The following is a 16,365-nucleotide window of genomic DNA, read 5'->3' as shown; positions in this document are numbered from 1 at the left end:
AAGAATTATCAACTCAAAAGATGGCAAGAAGATGGGGGGAAAAAGAAACAGAAAACATTTTTTTAAAAAAGCTACAAAACTTGTTATTTACAACGTTTATGTTGAAATCCCCAAAGAAGCTAAAGATAAATTATAATTAGTAAGATTTAACAAATTTTATTTTTACAAAATCAATATGTAGAAATCAAATGCATGTTTATATTCAGCAATAATCGGATAGAATGACATCATTAACCACAGCAACAAAAATATAAAATATCCAGGAATAAATAACAAAAGATGCGCAAGCCTTTTATATAAAACGTTTTCAACTGAAGTGAAAAGCACTGTACGAAGATCTAAACGAAGGAAGGATTTTACTATGAGATGGTAACACTATAAAGGGAAGGAAGGGATGTTACCACAGCAGTCAGGACGGTTTGACCTCTAGCCGGTACAGAAGGTGATGATGCACTCAACTTGGACGGTGCACACACGATTATTCATGTGTTTAGTTCTTTACTGTACCTATAAATTTCATATTCTCTTTTATATGGATGAAATATTTTACAGTTTTAAAAAAGGTCTAGAACAAATTTAGCTCTATTAATGCAAAAAGTAAAGTCTTTGTGTGCCACGACATGGGATTCCCACATTTTACAATTAGAGCTCCAGAGAAGATACTAATTTGGTAAACTTTGAGAAATGTGTCTTGAATAATCATTTCATCTCCAAAAGAGGAGGCAGCAGGTGCTGTAAAATGCTAAAACAAACCCCTTCAGGAAACATTCAATTTTAAGTGCAATTGTCTTCACTTTTTAGTTTTAAATGGAAAGGTTTCTATGCAAAGCTGTTCACATAAATATTCGGCTATTTACCTCTGCACGCAAGGTAGAAAAGCAGCAATATGATGACAATTCAGGAACATTAAACATGTATCAGCCCAAATATGATGGAAAAGTTAGGGAGAGGAGAGTCCCAACTATCCACCTCATTAGCCGGATCCACTAATGTTTTACAAGTAATTTGTTTCTAACAGTAGATAGAGTGCCAAAATTTTGCAGATGATTTACTTTTTTGAGAAGTGTAAATTATGATGGGTTAAATCATAGGGGAATAAATTATATTTCACTTGCAAGCCAATATGCTCCCTTGGGTGGGAGAGAAATGCCCAGAGATATATCTGGCTTGGGCAGCAGCATATAATCCGTAGCCTAGCTCATCTATGTAACAGATTGTATTTTCCAAAAATGGCCACTGCAGTATTTCCAGTCCCACATGCTCTTCCAGAAACTTTCCACTTCCCTTTCAAGAGATGGAATCTATTTCCACTCCCATTGAGCCTGAGCGGCCTTTGTCACTGCTTCAGTGAACAGAATGCAGGGTAGGGATGCTGTGTGATTTCCTAGGGTGGGTCATAAAAGATAAGGTTTCCGCCTGACTTTCTCTCTCTTGGGTCATGTGCTTTGAGAGCAATGAGCTGGCACAGAAGTCTGGCTACCCTGAAGCTGTCATGCTGGAGAGACCACAATGAAATTGAGATGCCAGAGGAGCCCAGCTGTTCTACTCCTCCCAGCCCAGGTTCCAGATATGTGAGTGACAGAGCTTCACATGGTTACAGCCCCCAGCCTCCAAGTCAACCCAGCTGATGCCGAATGGAGCCGAGATGAACTGTCCCCACTGAGCCCTGCCTAGATTGCAGATTTGTGAGCAAAATAAATATGGTTGTTGCTTTAAGACACTAAGTTTGCTGTGCAGTATTCGTTAACTAGAACAGTTGTCATATCTATGGGAAGAACATTGAATGCAAACGCCATCCCCTCATGTGCCCAAAGAATAAAAGACTGAGAACCACCAGTCCAAACAACACAGTTTCTTAAAAACCAAAATGATAGCTTTGTAATTCACCCCAAAAGCAGCAAGCACCATAGCCGAAAGCTAAATGTGATTCAGGATTCATTATACTTTTTGCCATTGATCAATGATGCCGATTAGTGAGTGTGTTTATAAACCTATTATTAGCAAGAAAAATTCTTTAATATTTTTGCTTTTAATATTTTCAAAGGATCTCTGAGAGGCAGACTAACAACATTTGCTTATAGATGAAAGTCACTCCATATAGTAACTGCCTTTCAATTTGGTCCATTTATCTTGGTATCCACAGTGGGGTATCAGGTGTCCTTCTCACATTCAGTGGAACCAAAATGAAATCACTGAGGTCAACATATTGTCAACTGCTCTTAGACATTATGGAATTAATAGAAAGTCATCAGATTTTAGAGCCAAATAAAATCCATATTCACTTACTGTGTGACCCTAGGCAAGCTATATAACTTTGCTGAACACTTTCATTGATCTGTAAAATGGAAATAATATCTATCTTGCAGGGCAGTTATAGAATTAAATGAGCCAATATATATAAAATACTTAGCATGTCTGGTTACAGAATAGGTAACCAACAAGTCTCCTTTCCTTGGAACCCCTGCTTTTTAACTGAATGACAGGCTAAAGGAGTGTGAAGGCCCCTGAGAAAAGAAAGGCTCAGCTTCCTACCTGTGATGCTGCTCCAACACCTGGAAGTGGGCCTCCAGCACACAATGGGAACTCCAACTAGGGCAGCTCACTGGCACCCTCTGTTCTACTTTGCTTTGTCCATTGAAGTTGTTACTTAAATGGTAAATACTTGAACAAATTTAACTCTGCATTCCAGCTATTGTTTTTTTTTGTTATCATGAATCTTCAGTAGCAAAGAACTGATACATTTTTCTTCCATTTAGAGGTCACTGTGGAACTTTATGTCATAGAGACGTCTGAGCTGAATTACTGACCAGTTATATGAAAGAGGCAAAAACCAGGTGACACAGGAGTTTTAGAGCTTCTGCTCAGTAACCTCAAAATATGAGCAGACAAAATGAATGATATTATGGGGACAACAGAGAACCAGTCATCCTTCTGGATGTCTTCATTTGGCTCAAGCTCAGCCTCTAAGTGCATGATGATGCTCCTTGGCGTGGACTAAGCACAGAACTGTGAGAACCAGAGACCTGCCTTCCACTTGCTTATGTGACCTCAGGAAATGATTTTGCAGGCCTTCAATTCTTCATCCAAGAAGCTGTGGGATTAGACTAGCCAATCAAGACACACAATGACTGAGATGGGCCTGGAGACCACACAGTCTAATGCTCTCACTTGGCAGGTGAGAAGTAAGGTCCAGAACAATTCAATGGTTTTCCTGATGTCACATCTGTAGGGGAGGAAGAAATATTCCTCGACCCTTCTAGGTTCTTCTGGCTGGTCTAAGAATTAAATTGACATGAGACAGAATAACAGGAGAAAATCAAACAAGTTTAATAACATAAAGTTTACATGGGAGAAACCCAGGAAAACTGAATAACTCACCAAAATGGCTGAAGCCACCATCTTAAATACCATCTTCAGCTAAAGACAAAGGAGGATGTTGGGGGTAGTGGTTTTGGAATTCAAAGGAGAGGAAGGCATTCACATGAAGATGGAAAAGCAAATGTTTGGTAAACAAATGTTTGTCATGCCCTGCAGAGACAATGAGACAAGGAGAGGACTTCGATAAAATGGGCCTTGCTAGGTCCCTCCTTGTCTACTTCATCTAGTTCATATTATACTATAGTTATCTATGGTATTAGCTCCTTCCTGGAACAGGCCTTCTATCTTAAATTCTTTTAGGCAGGGGCTGGCCCCGTGGCTGAGTGGTTAAGTTCGCGCGCTCCGCTGCAGGCAGCCCAGTGTTTCGTTGGTTCGAATCCTGGGCGCGGACATGGCACTGCTCATCAAACCACGCTGAGGCAGCGTCCCACATACCACAACTAGAAGAACCCACAATGAGAAATATACAACTATGTACTGGGGCGCTTTGGGGAGAAAAAGGAAAAAATAAAATCTTTAAAAAAAAAAATTCTTTTAGGCAGTTAGAGGGAAGATCAAAGTTTCTTTCTGAGTCTTTTGTTCTAAAAAAATAACCAAGTCAAAGAGACACATTTTCAGGTAGCAAATTCTGCCCCCCTAAACACCCCTCACAGCTGATAGACTGGGATTGGCATCCAAGGTTTTCCAGCTGTCACTGATATTCATTCCACAAAGCCCTAGAGGGCTTTAAAATGACTTGATTCTGATAGTAATGAGGAAGAGGCACAATATACATTCCTATTCAGATTAGTTTAAAATGACTCAACAGGTCAAATATTTCCTAATTTCCAAACCAGCTTTCTTGCCAAGGCAGGACTTGTTACTGTCTTGGACAAGAGCCCATCCTTAGGATAACACACCATTCTCTAGACCCAGAGAGCCTCTGTAAGTGCTTTTCCCTTTATATATTCCAGAACATGGAGGGTGAATTTCAACACTGTCATCGGGGATGTCCCCAGAAAGTGGCAGGTACCCAACAGGAACTGATGAACTTATGTGCTTTATAACCTCCAAGTGATAGGGTCACTATTATACTATGTGCTAAACAAGTTTCAGATCTAAGCAAGGAACAGGGCAAAAAATTCTGGAAAGGTTAAGGGGAGTCTTTACTTTCCAACTCACTACTTATCTAATTATTTCTTAATTTCTCCTGTCTAGGGAAAAGAGAGGTTCTTTTAAGGTTAACAGTTCTGACCACAGGTGACTATATTGAAAAACCTTGATTTACTCAAAGAAGATAATTCCACAGGTAAAGAGGAGATTGAGGTTTCACTCTAGAAATCCAGAGCAAGGGGCAAAGGAGGAAAATTTTCTTATTCAAATTAACATAAATCAACCACATTGACCTTGATATAGACAACTTTAATTAAGAACAAAACTGGAATTTGAACATGTGAATCCTTCATGAAATTAAAACAGAAATTAGAGCCAAATGTGGAAATTGAAACAATGAGAAAGATAAAGGGGGAGCCTATAACCAGGAAATGCACTGATGTAATGGAAATGAGACAGCATGGAGTATAGGACCAGAGGAACCCGAGGGAGGCAAATTATCAATGTTGGCACATTTTTATCTATTGGAAAGACAATGAGGGGTGCGTTTGGGATCAAGGGTGGAGATAGTACCATCAACCACATAGATAACTCCTTGCCAGGCAGGTTCTAATCCAGCTTGAATGGAAATTTCCTTTTAAAAACATCAACTCCCTGTCTGAGGTTCCATGCCTATAAAGTGAGATTCTCTCTCCATTAGATTCCTCAGACAGGTCTCCCAATCTAAGAAGTATGTGGGAATGAAGAAAGGAAGCTGGGGAAAAGCAGTCCTCTCTATGCTGTCTAATATGGTAGTGTGGGGGATCAAAATTTGCCACCCCAAATGTTTCTCTTTGGTTTGATTATTTTTAAGAACAAAAGACTCCAAAAGAAACTTTGACCTTCCCCCTAACTGCCTAAAAAAATTTAAGATAGAAGGCCTGTTCCAGGAAGGAGCTAATACCATAAGATAACTGTAGCATAATGTAAAATAGGTGTGATAGAAAGGAACCAGCAACCCAATTTTTATCAAAGTTCCGTCTCTTGGGTCCCATTGCCTATATATGGCTCAGCAAAAACTTGTTTAACAAATATTTGCATTTCCATCTCCATGTAAATTGTCTTCCTCTCCTCTGCCATCCCAAACCACTACCCACAACGTCCTCCTTTGTCTTTAGCTGAAGATAGTATTTAAGGTGGTGGCTCCAGCCATTCTGGTGAGTTACTCAGTTTTCCTGGGTTTCTCCCATGTATACATGTTATTCAGCTTTGTCTGATTTTCTCCTGTTATTCTGTCTCATGTCAATTTGATTCTTAGACCAGCCAGAAAGACCTGGGGATAGAGGACTTGTTCTCCTTCCCTACACGGGCCACTGCCAGCCATATGTGGTTACTGAGTGCTTCACATGTGGCTAGTGTGGCTGAGAAACTGAATTGTATTTAATTTTAAATTTTATTTAACTTTAAAGTAAATGTTAAATTTATAAATAGACACTCACTCAGTTATGGGAAGAGTGATATGCATGTTTGGAACAACTTGGGTATGTGAATCCACTTTTTCAAATATAAATTTTAACCTAAATACAGGTGTGTTTTCTGTGAAAATTCAGTGTTCAAATTGAGATGTGCTGTAAGTGCAAAATGCACACTGGATTTCAGGACTTAATATGAAAAAGAAAGAAGGTAAACTATCTCATTGATAACTAGCTATATTAATTACTGTTAAAATGGTAGTTTTTGGATATACCGGATTAAATAAAATATACTAAAATTTTCACCTATCGCCTTTTACTTTACGTGGCTACTAGAAAATTTAAAATTACATATAAGACTCACGTTTGAGGTTCACATTATATTTTTATTGGACCATGCTGCTCTAGATTCTAGAGGGTCTAGATAAGAATAATGTCTTTTTTTTTTTTTTTTTAGAACATTATAGCCAGTTTATATTTTGGCTCCTTTGTCCAAATCATACTAGGGAAGGTTAAACCATCTGAGGAGCCCAAAGATAGTCTTTCTTATTACACTCTCCCAGTAAATTAAGACTTGGCATTGGGTTTACAAATTTGCCTCAGATTATTGAATTTGTGTCAATCAACCAGCATCTGATCAATTCTAAAGTAAAATGACACTGAAGTTTCAGACCAAAGAAACTGACCAAGTGAATGAGTCCTGAAACAGAACACAGTGACCCCTAATCAGGTCCTGTGGCATTCTTCATATTTATGCATGACTAGAATTCAAATATTTGAGAATATCATCACATTGGGTTTGTCTTTTTCTCCTGAGGAAGATTAGCCCTGAGCTAACATCTCTGCCAATCTTCCTCCACTTTATATGTGGGTCACCACCAAAGTATGGCTGACAAGTGGTATAGGTCCATGGCAGGGATTCGAACCTGGCCACCAAAGTGGAGCGTGCCGAACTTAACCACTATGCCACAGGCTGGCCCTCACATTCTGTTAGCCTTCTTTTACATGACCCAAAAAAAGAAACTACATAAAAAGTAAAGAGACAATTACATATAATCCCAATATATATACATATATATTTTAAAGAAGAAACTATTTTAAATACCCTCTGAACTGAATCAAATTTATGGCAAATGATAACAAATACATATATATACTTCATGTACACGTAAAACTTTACCAGTTAAAGAAAGTTCCTCTAAGATTGTAACCTAAAACATAGAAAACCTTTGACCTAATCACTACTGACAGACAAACTAAGTTGTCATTTCATCATAGGCACCTTGGGATCTCACATCAGCTGCAGAAACTGTATTCAATGACAGCAGCAACCATGCTCAGAGCATTCCAGAGATGCTCCATTTTAAGAACTGGGTGATCAATTAATCATAGACAAGTTAGGTAGCACATTCAAGGCTCAACAGTTGTTAAAAGCTGCTTATTTCTGCTTGGGCCCTGAGCTATCATTCTGGAAGCTGCCACCAGATGCATAAGGTACTTATTAATGGGGCAGTGAGCCCTTCTCAGAGACATTCTTTAACCTTTGACACTGGCAGCAGAAAACTTAGTCAATTGTGCTTTTTTCCCTATAAAACAGAACTCGATAAATATAGCAGCATAATTCATTAATAATTCTTTAATCATTATCTGTTTTATGAATTAAAATAATGACATAATCTAGCATAATATTTACACAAATAAAATATCTATCTTCAAATTAAGCATCTTTTCCCACTAAATTTCAGAATTTTAAATCTTCATCTAATTTAAGCCTGGGCTTATGCCAGAGTCTAATTGGAATTCTCCCTGACTTCATTCTGGAGTGTAATTTCTCCAACAAGTCTCAGGTCTTTAGAATAGCATAAGGGTTCATCGTGTAATTTTCTTGAGTTAATCTACCCTTTCTTCTCCCTGTTTTTAGCTTCAGAAAGCATCAGTTTCACAGGGCACGTAGGGTCTCATCTGCTGGGGCTTCCTCATTTCAGAGGATGCGCTGTCCTTCCACCTTCAGCACACCCTCATGCCTAGAGAACCTAGGGTTTCCCTCCTTCCTCCCCATGGCTTATCTCCGTCCCACTGCCCACTCGGGGCTCCCATTCCCAAGCAGAGAGAACCAAAGATGCAGCCGCCTTGCTCTCTCCACTCTGTGGTCTTGTTCCAATTAGGGAAACATTCCTATGGCAACCAACATGCACCGCCATCTCACTCCCCTTCCCTGAAAGTCCCCTATTTGCATGGCAGACGTTTGGCAAGGACACTGAATTACTTTAACTTGCCTAGCAACTACTGGTCTGTTCCAGCCCCTCCAAAGGGGCTTAGCTTTTTTCTCTTTATCTTTTAAAACACTCTTAGGGCTGGCTCACTGGCTGTGGAAAGGGCAGCTGCCAAGTTAGCCTCCCTGAGCACTAGCCTGGAGCACACACAGCTACTGAGCAAACTGGAGCCTCCTTTTGCTCCAAAAAAAAATGTCCACAGGCTCAAGGCAATGTCCCGAAAGTGGACAGCTCTAAGGATTCACTCTGGACTAACAGCAGGGAAATTTCAGTTCTTAGAGATCCTCAGGCAGATGCCTCTCATCTTCAGCTATAAGAAGAGTCAAATTATCAGTATATTTACTTCTATTCAGAAAACCAGGTTTATCCATCCATTATGTCATGTACTTAAAACCCTCCACTTGATTTATTTAGTTATTTAACAGACTAGCAACCAAATATTTTAACTTACGGATTGTGGTTTACCCATTCATGTGATTTTGGTATTAGGAACCAACATGGTCTGAAATGACTCATGCTGCTATCCACATTTTTCGCCCTCAGTGAATTCTAAAGAAATACTCAAATCGTCTATAACATAACATGCGTGCCCTAAAATGAAATACTTTCTCTGAAAACCCATCAAGGTGGAGAAGCTTAAACAATAATAAACTGAAGTTCTCCAGTCCTTGGGCTGTTCTGCTGATAGGATTCCACGCTTGCCCGGTGCCCTTTCAGAACAGAGGCCAACAGTGGATGCTAGCTCCTGAAAGCGACAGATGAAATAATCAAGCCAGACCCTGGAGAAAAACAAAAGCTACTGCCTTCCACAAGGGAAGCAAGGTCACTGATGCAGAAGGGGAGTGACAATCAACGCCAGGAATAGAACTGAAAGGCGACACTGGTAGACACTGTCTATCCTTCATGAGACAACCTCCTGTTGGCAGAGAGCAAGACTCACTTTCCTATGCTTGCAACCTTTGGATTTCTTCTAAAAAGAGGCTGCTCATTCACTTCCATGACCTGACAAGGACAATTTTTGATCCCCAGCTCCTTTTTCAATGATGACACCTAGTAAGTGCTCGGCAATCACTTGCTGAAATGAACCACAGACACAGGAGTAATTAAAAATGTCAACTAAAATAAGATACTATTTTCATCTTTCATATGTGCAAACTAAAATTTCTGTCATATTCAATGCTGACAAAGATGTGAAGAAACGACACTTACACACTGTTGATGAAAGTATAAATTGGTGCAGTAATTTTGGAAGAAAATTTGGCATTATTTAATGACATTAAAAACTCACTTTCACTAATAATTCCCCTGCTTTGAATGCATCCCACAAATATATTTGCAAAAACATGTAAAAAGATACACCTAAGGATGTTCACTGCAACATCTTCCACAAGATAAATCCAGAAACAACCCAAATAAATACAAATTAAATGATGGCCTGCCAACACAATGGAATACTACATAACCATTAAAATGAGGTAGATCCATACGTACCGATGTGGGCAGATATCCTAGGTATATTGCTGAGAAAAGTATATTGCACACCAGAATCCATGTACGTTCCAATACATACATATATAAGTATAGCTGTGAGTTATGTGGATTTATGCATGCATATGTGTATCTGTATGTATATGTTTGTGTGTGTGTGTGTGTGTGTATATAGATAAACAGAACATTAGGTCATCTCTGGAAGAATCTGCAGAAACATAATAGTGTTTACCTTTAAAGAAGGATATTTAGGAAGCAGAAAAGGGAGGAAGATTTATTTTCACTGTATAGCTTTTTAGAATGTTGAGTAATTCTAAAACAAATTGAGTTTTACTCATACTATAAAAACATGTTAATAGTTCGTAATTGCTTTCATATTATTAGTTTTTCAATAAAAATAAAGCCAGCAGGTCATCTTTAGTATTCAGGTATACCATGTAACTAATAGAGGAGTCTCTAAAACCATCCACAGCCCTTGTGTTAGTGGGAAACTGCAGAAGTGGAAGCCACAGGTCCCATAAATTGTTTACAAAGCTTGTACTTTTAATGTGTTGGACATGGTAAATATATCAAAACTTTATTAGAAATTAAGAAATCATATTGGAGCTATGCACCTTAAGATAAGAAATTGTGAAAACACACAAAAAATAAGTCAAAATAAACATCTCTTTCTAACACTTGAGTCTTTTTTGTTTTTGGAGGTGAAAGAAGAGAAATAACTCCTGCTGCTAAAGTCAAAATCATAAGCCTCAGAAGCCCTGTACGAATATAAAAGTTAAGAAGCAATAAACAGATTCAAGAATTCTGAATGACATTTAATCAAAAAAGACACAAAGATATAAACGTATCTTTTTGGGGGATTACTTACAATGCAGATAGGCACAGAAGAAAGGAAGTTTCCCTTAGTCATCGTCAACTCAGTAACAAGATAATGGGAACCATGGTATAAAATTAATTTTTTACTTCCAAAGGTTAGAAAGAACATTTCATTTTTAAAAATAAAGCATTAAAGTTCATTTCTACATTTTTCCCAACCTCCCAAATATTCCTACTTTATTCTTACAAACTCAAGAGAAAAAATTTCCCTAGGTACTCATTATAAAACCACCGAATGCTCTCAATATTGCCATTTTAACTATCTATTGTTCTCCTAACTCCAGGAAATCTCTGGAAGCCAGACATAATGACTGTTGTGACGGTTTTCAGTAACAAGAAGTGAAGTTTCCTGTCAAAAGAAGTGCTCCCTCCATTTTCATCAGATGTAAAACAAGATGCTTCTTCAAGCCCCTTCACAGACAGAGGAGCTTCTTTGAGACCCTGAAAATGTACTGTAAAGGATAAAAGAATAAATCAAAATGACAGATAAATTTGTGGGAGTTTTTCCCTTATAGCTATAGCAAGCTACGTGATTTATTTCCCAATTAGTACTGATTCTTTGGTTAGAGAACTGGTTTTTTTACTCTAGTGCTGTTACGGGCAGATTCCAGATATTAATCCAACAAAGGAGCAGGAAAAAAGTTGGCCGTTGGTGCTTATTTGGAATACACTAGATCCTAGACTAAATGGAGTGGATACAAAACATGTTACATTATAATGCTCTTCCAATAACTGCTTAAAGTCACCAAGATTCCAAATCTCCCATTATGACTGAGAGACCCAACTTTTCAGTAGCGATCTACCGGTCAGATGAGCAGAAAGGCGGCAGTGAGTTTCTGGAGAAAGAGTCTTGAACAGGATTGAGAGGCCCTGGATTCAAGTACTATACAGCCCTTAACTTGAAGAGCTATCGAAAGCACTGACTCATCCCTCATTTGCCTCACTTCTCCCATGTAAACAAATGGGGACAGATGTGTCAGATCAAGTGAGAAAACATATGGGAACAATCTGAAAAAAATGGGATGCTCAAACGGCCTTACTATGAAAAAAAGCAAGAGCTTGTCTTTGTGAAATTGTCGTGTGTGAATTTGTGTGTGTGTAAAATGGGAATAATAATAGCACTCACTTCATGGATACTATGGGGATTAAACGAGAGAACATAAAATGTTCCTAGAAGAGTGTCTGGCATAAATAAAGCAAATGCTCAAAAATATTAGCTATTACCTTTAGTATAAAGCTACTTTATTTACTTAGAACTGTCGATCCCAGTACTGGAGAGTCCTAGATGTTACACAATCATAGCGCAAAGTAAAAAATGTGAGAAACGAACCAGAAGCAGGGATCAGTTATGCCCACAGTATCCGACTTGTTCTAACTAGTGGTCCAAGCAGGCACAAAGTAATAACCACAGGACGATGGCTGGGACAGGACTTGAAGCAAGCACATAGCAACTCTAAGAATAGTAAGAGGCTAAAGAGTGTATCCATCTCTTTACGGAAGGTTAAGTGGCTTGTAAATATGACACGCACGGGGGCAGGGACTTTGTCTCTTCTCTAAGCATGTCTCTTCCACAGTAGGATATTTGAAAGATATTTGAAGATACTTGAAAGATAGGTGGATGGATGGGATGAACCCAGGTAGTGCTTTCAGTACAATCCCCTTGCAGACGTCCTACCATACTATGAACTACTGGATATTAAAAGACAGTCTATGCAAAAGACAAAAGAAAACCCCAATGATGTATGTATGTACTCATATCTTCATTAACTGTTTGTTCACTATAGGTCACTAAAGGTCAATCACAGTGCAGAAGTTGTTCTTGCTTAAACAATTATAGAAATCTAACCAATTTTTGGGGGGAAGAAATTGGCCTCTATTTTGGACTAGAATCTAGTCATAGTGGCAGTAACTAATTACCTACCTTCCTAGTCGGCTTCTTATAGGCAACTCTTCCCTGCATCCAAACCTTAGCAATACCATTTAAGTGTCAAGACTTTTTTTTTTTCCTGAGGAAGACTAGCCCTGAATTAACATCTGTTGCCAATCTTCCTTTATCTTATACATGAGATGCCACCACTGCATGGCTTGATGAGCAGTGTGTAGGTCCATGTCTGGGATCTGAACCTGTGGACCCCAGGCCACCGAAGTGGAGCATGCAAACTTTACCATTACACCATGGGGCCAACCCAAGACATTTTTTTCCCCAAAGATTAGAACCTGAGCTAAAATCTGTTGCCAATCTTTATTTTTTTTCCTTCTTCTCACCAAAGCCCCCCAGTACACAGTTGTATATTCTAGTTATACATCCTTCTAGTTGTGGCATGTGTGGGATGCCACCTCAGCATGGCCTGATGAGCAGTGCCATGTCCACACCCAGGATCCAAACTGTGAAACCCTGGGCCACTGAAGGGGAGTGCGCAAACGTAACTACTTGGCCACAGGGCTGGGCCCCCACACCCCAAGACATTTTTATCTTAAGAAACCAAGGTAAAATTGAAATTCTTGCTTAAAGGATATAACTGTATCAGACAGTATCCAAGGGATTTAGGGGCATGTAATTATAATAATACCTTACCACAAATTCATACTGATAGAAGGAAAACGTGTGTGACAATATTGAATTACAACGTTTTAAAGAAAAGGAGTTTTATTAGAGTAATTCAAATTAAATGCTAATAAAATATTAGCAAGTAGAATCCTCATAGGACGATTTTAATGACTAGAATCACTCATAATCAGTGCATAGGATGCAAATAGATCCAAGTCAGGCATTTGGAAACAGCCCATTCTCTCAAGCAGGTTAATACGTTTCCCAGCAAACTTATTTATGCTATTCATTTGCTCTGTGGGTCCCTTCTTCATAGATAAAACAAAATAAACTTCAGACTCATCCTGAAGAAATGACTAAGGACCATGAATTAATGGGGCACAAATGGATGGCACTGCCGGAGACAGATCTAGGACTCTGTCAGATGGCAGTAGCCAACTACATCTGAATATATTTTGAAGTGAGTGTTTACGCTGTTCATGCACGCTATCACGAGAGGCTCTGCTTTTGTATACAAGCAGAAAATAACTGTTGAATGAAATCAGAGTGCTGAATGGAGCGGGAGAGTGGGTGGAGGCGAGTACCTACCCTTTTTTCCCTTCCTTTTCTATGTTACTTTTTCTTTCCCCTCTTATCTGGTACTCTGGGATACACTCTGACAGCTTATTCAAACTGAGGAGCCTGAGAAAGATACACCTGACAACCTGGACTCAGGAAAAGCACACGTGCAAATGCTTTTTCCAGCCTGTGTGGAATCATCAGACTTTGGTGAATGGAGCTAGCAGATTTCCAAAGCACTCCAGAAGCTGCACAGAAGGATCAATGTTACTCATTTGATATGGCCAGCTGTGAGACAAGGCAGGCAGATGGCTTCATTTTACAAGTACAAGAGGTTCCTAAAGTGATCAAGGCCACACTGTTAGAAAATGAGAGTGCCCGGCCTTGAGTCCACTCTTCCCACTCTTGGTCTGTAGTGATGTTCCACACCACACTGCCTCAGTACACAACAAGGCTTTTTTACACATCCCTACGGTAAACTGACAACCCTGACTTCTGATCTATTAACACCCGTGGGAAGCACCCTGGGTGGAGAACCGGTGGTTCACAGCCCTTGGCCTCACTGTGATTTCACAAGGAACTTACCAGGCTCTGGGATAGCTACTTTTCAGATGTCAAGTACAGTTTTATCTACATCTGCTACTCTACTAGTGAAAAATATGGTTTAACTTTTTTGGAGGCGGAGCAAAATGGAGGGGTGAGCTGACCCAGGACTCTCTCCCCTCCAAACTACAACAAAGGATTGGAAAAACTGAATTTCAGCTACTAAACCTAATGCCAGAACGTCAGAGACCAAGAGCACCAAGACGACGGAGGACGGAGAGGCTGCTGCCAGCCTCGGAGGAGCTGAAACAGGGTAGGAGAGAACTTCGCTCCCTCCCCTAGAAGCTGGGATGGCTGATGCAGGGGCGGGAAGGAGTGGGGGAGGGGCCACGTGACCAGGGGATCCTACAGGACTCCCGGCACCGGTACAGTGGAAACCTGTTGATGGGGGAAAGCTTCCCTGCGCAGGGACCCCATCAAGCCAGGGCCCTGGGAGACCAGAGAACATAGCTGATCCGAATCCAGATTGGCGCATGAGAGAAACTGCCCCTCCCCCTCAGCAAACCAGCTGGGCGCTGCCATCTTGCCCAAAGGCAGAGAAGTCAGAACGTGCAGCTCTCAACACCCATCTAGTGGCAACAGGCTGTAACTGCAACCGAATTCTACCATTATGCAAAAAAACCACTCATCTGCCATTTAGCAATTTATAAAAGCTTCAGACCAGAAGGAGAACAATAAAGACACAAATTAAGTCCTGAGAATGTGGAAATAGGTAAACTAAGTGAAAATGAGTTCAGAGTAGCTATCATCAAAAAACTCAATGAGGTAGAGAGAAAGATAGAGAAACAAGCCAATGAGTTCGGGAGTTACTTCACAAAAGAGATAGAAATTATAAAGAAGAATCAAACAGAATTACTAGAGATGAAAAACACAATGGATCAGATAAAACAGAATACGGATTTCCTGAATGCCTGTGTAGAGACCATAGAGGAGAAAATTAGCATAATTGAAGAGAGACAGGCTGAATGGCTCCCAACAGAGGAAGAAAGAGAACTAAGAATTTAAAAAAATGGGGAAAATCTCCGAAAGATAGCAGATTCAATGAGGAGAAAGAATTTAAGGATCATAGGAATTCCCGAGAACATGGAAAAGGAAAATGGAGCAGAAAGTGTGCTTAATGAAATTATAGAAGAGAACTTCCCAAATCTAGGGATTGAGGGAGAAATGTGTGTAGAGGAAGTTTTCAGATCTCCTAGATTTGTCACTGTAAAAAGACCTACTGCAAGGCATATGGTAGTAAAAATGGCAAAAATGAAAGACAAAGAAAGAATACTCAGGGTAGCAAGACAGAAGAAAATAACCTACAAAGGAACTCCTATCAGAATCTCAACAGATTTCTCTACAGAAACCTTACAAGCTAGGAGAGAATGGAGTGACATATTCAAAACTTTAAAAGATAAAAATCTTCAGCCAAGAATACTCCATCCAGCAAGAATATCCTTCAGATGTGAGGGAGAAATTAAATCTTTTCCAGACAAACAAGTTAAGGGAATTTGTAACCAAAAGTCCTCCACTACAAGAAAGCCTCAAGAAGGCTCTCATGCCTGAAAAAAGAAAAAAGGGAGAAAGGGGTCACAAACCACAGAGTAGGGAGACAGATAGATAGAACCAGAACAGGATAGCAAATATTCAACTATAGCATTAGGATAAAGGTAAGGAAACTACCAAAACAAAGAGGATCTTATCACTCTAACTACAAACTCATAACACAAGTTGGAATAAGAAATGAAAATAATAATTTAGGAAGGGAAGAGCAAAGGGACTAAATCAGTCTAGGCCAAGTAAGTAAGAGACCACCAGAGAATAGACTATATTATACACGAGATTCTAAATACAAACTTCAGGGTAGCCACTAGACTAAAGAACAGAACAGAGCCACAAAACATAAATAAGGAAAAATCTAAGAAACCCAGCATAAGAAATTGCAGTATTAAAAGGGTAGGCTAAAGCACACAGGAAAAGAAACACAGGAAATCCAAATAACGAGTGATAGATTGACCACATTAAGTCCACAGGCATCAATACTCACTCTCAGTGTAAACGGATTGAACTCTCCAATAAAAAGACACAGAGTGGCAAAATGGATTAAAGAACAACA

The 16,365-nt window shown here is 39.5% G+C and overlaps 1 protein-coding gene across 4 annotated transcripts in view; it reads right to left on the bottom strand.

Annotated features, from left to right (window-relative positions):
- TMEM108 (transmembrane protein 108) overlaps positions 1-16,365 on the bottom strand; it is a 326,114-nt gene that overhangs the window by 218,447 nt on the left and 91,302 nt on the right. The window lies entirely within an intron of this gene.

Source organism: Equus przewalskii, chromosome 15 (genome assembly GCF_037783145.1).
Source record: "Equus przewalskii isolate Varuska chromosome 15, EquPr2, whole genome shotgun sequence".
In the NCBI taxonomy this organism is placed as follows: domain Eukaryota; kingdom Metazoa; phylum Chordata; class Mammalia; order Perissodactyla; family Equidae; genus Equus; species Equus przewalskii.
This window is presented reverse-complemented; position numbering and strand designations above follow the sequence as displayed.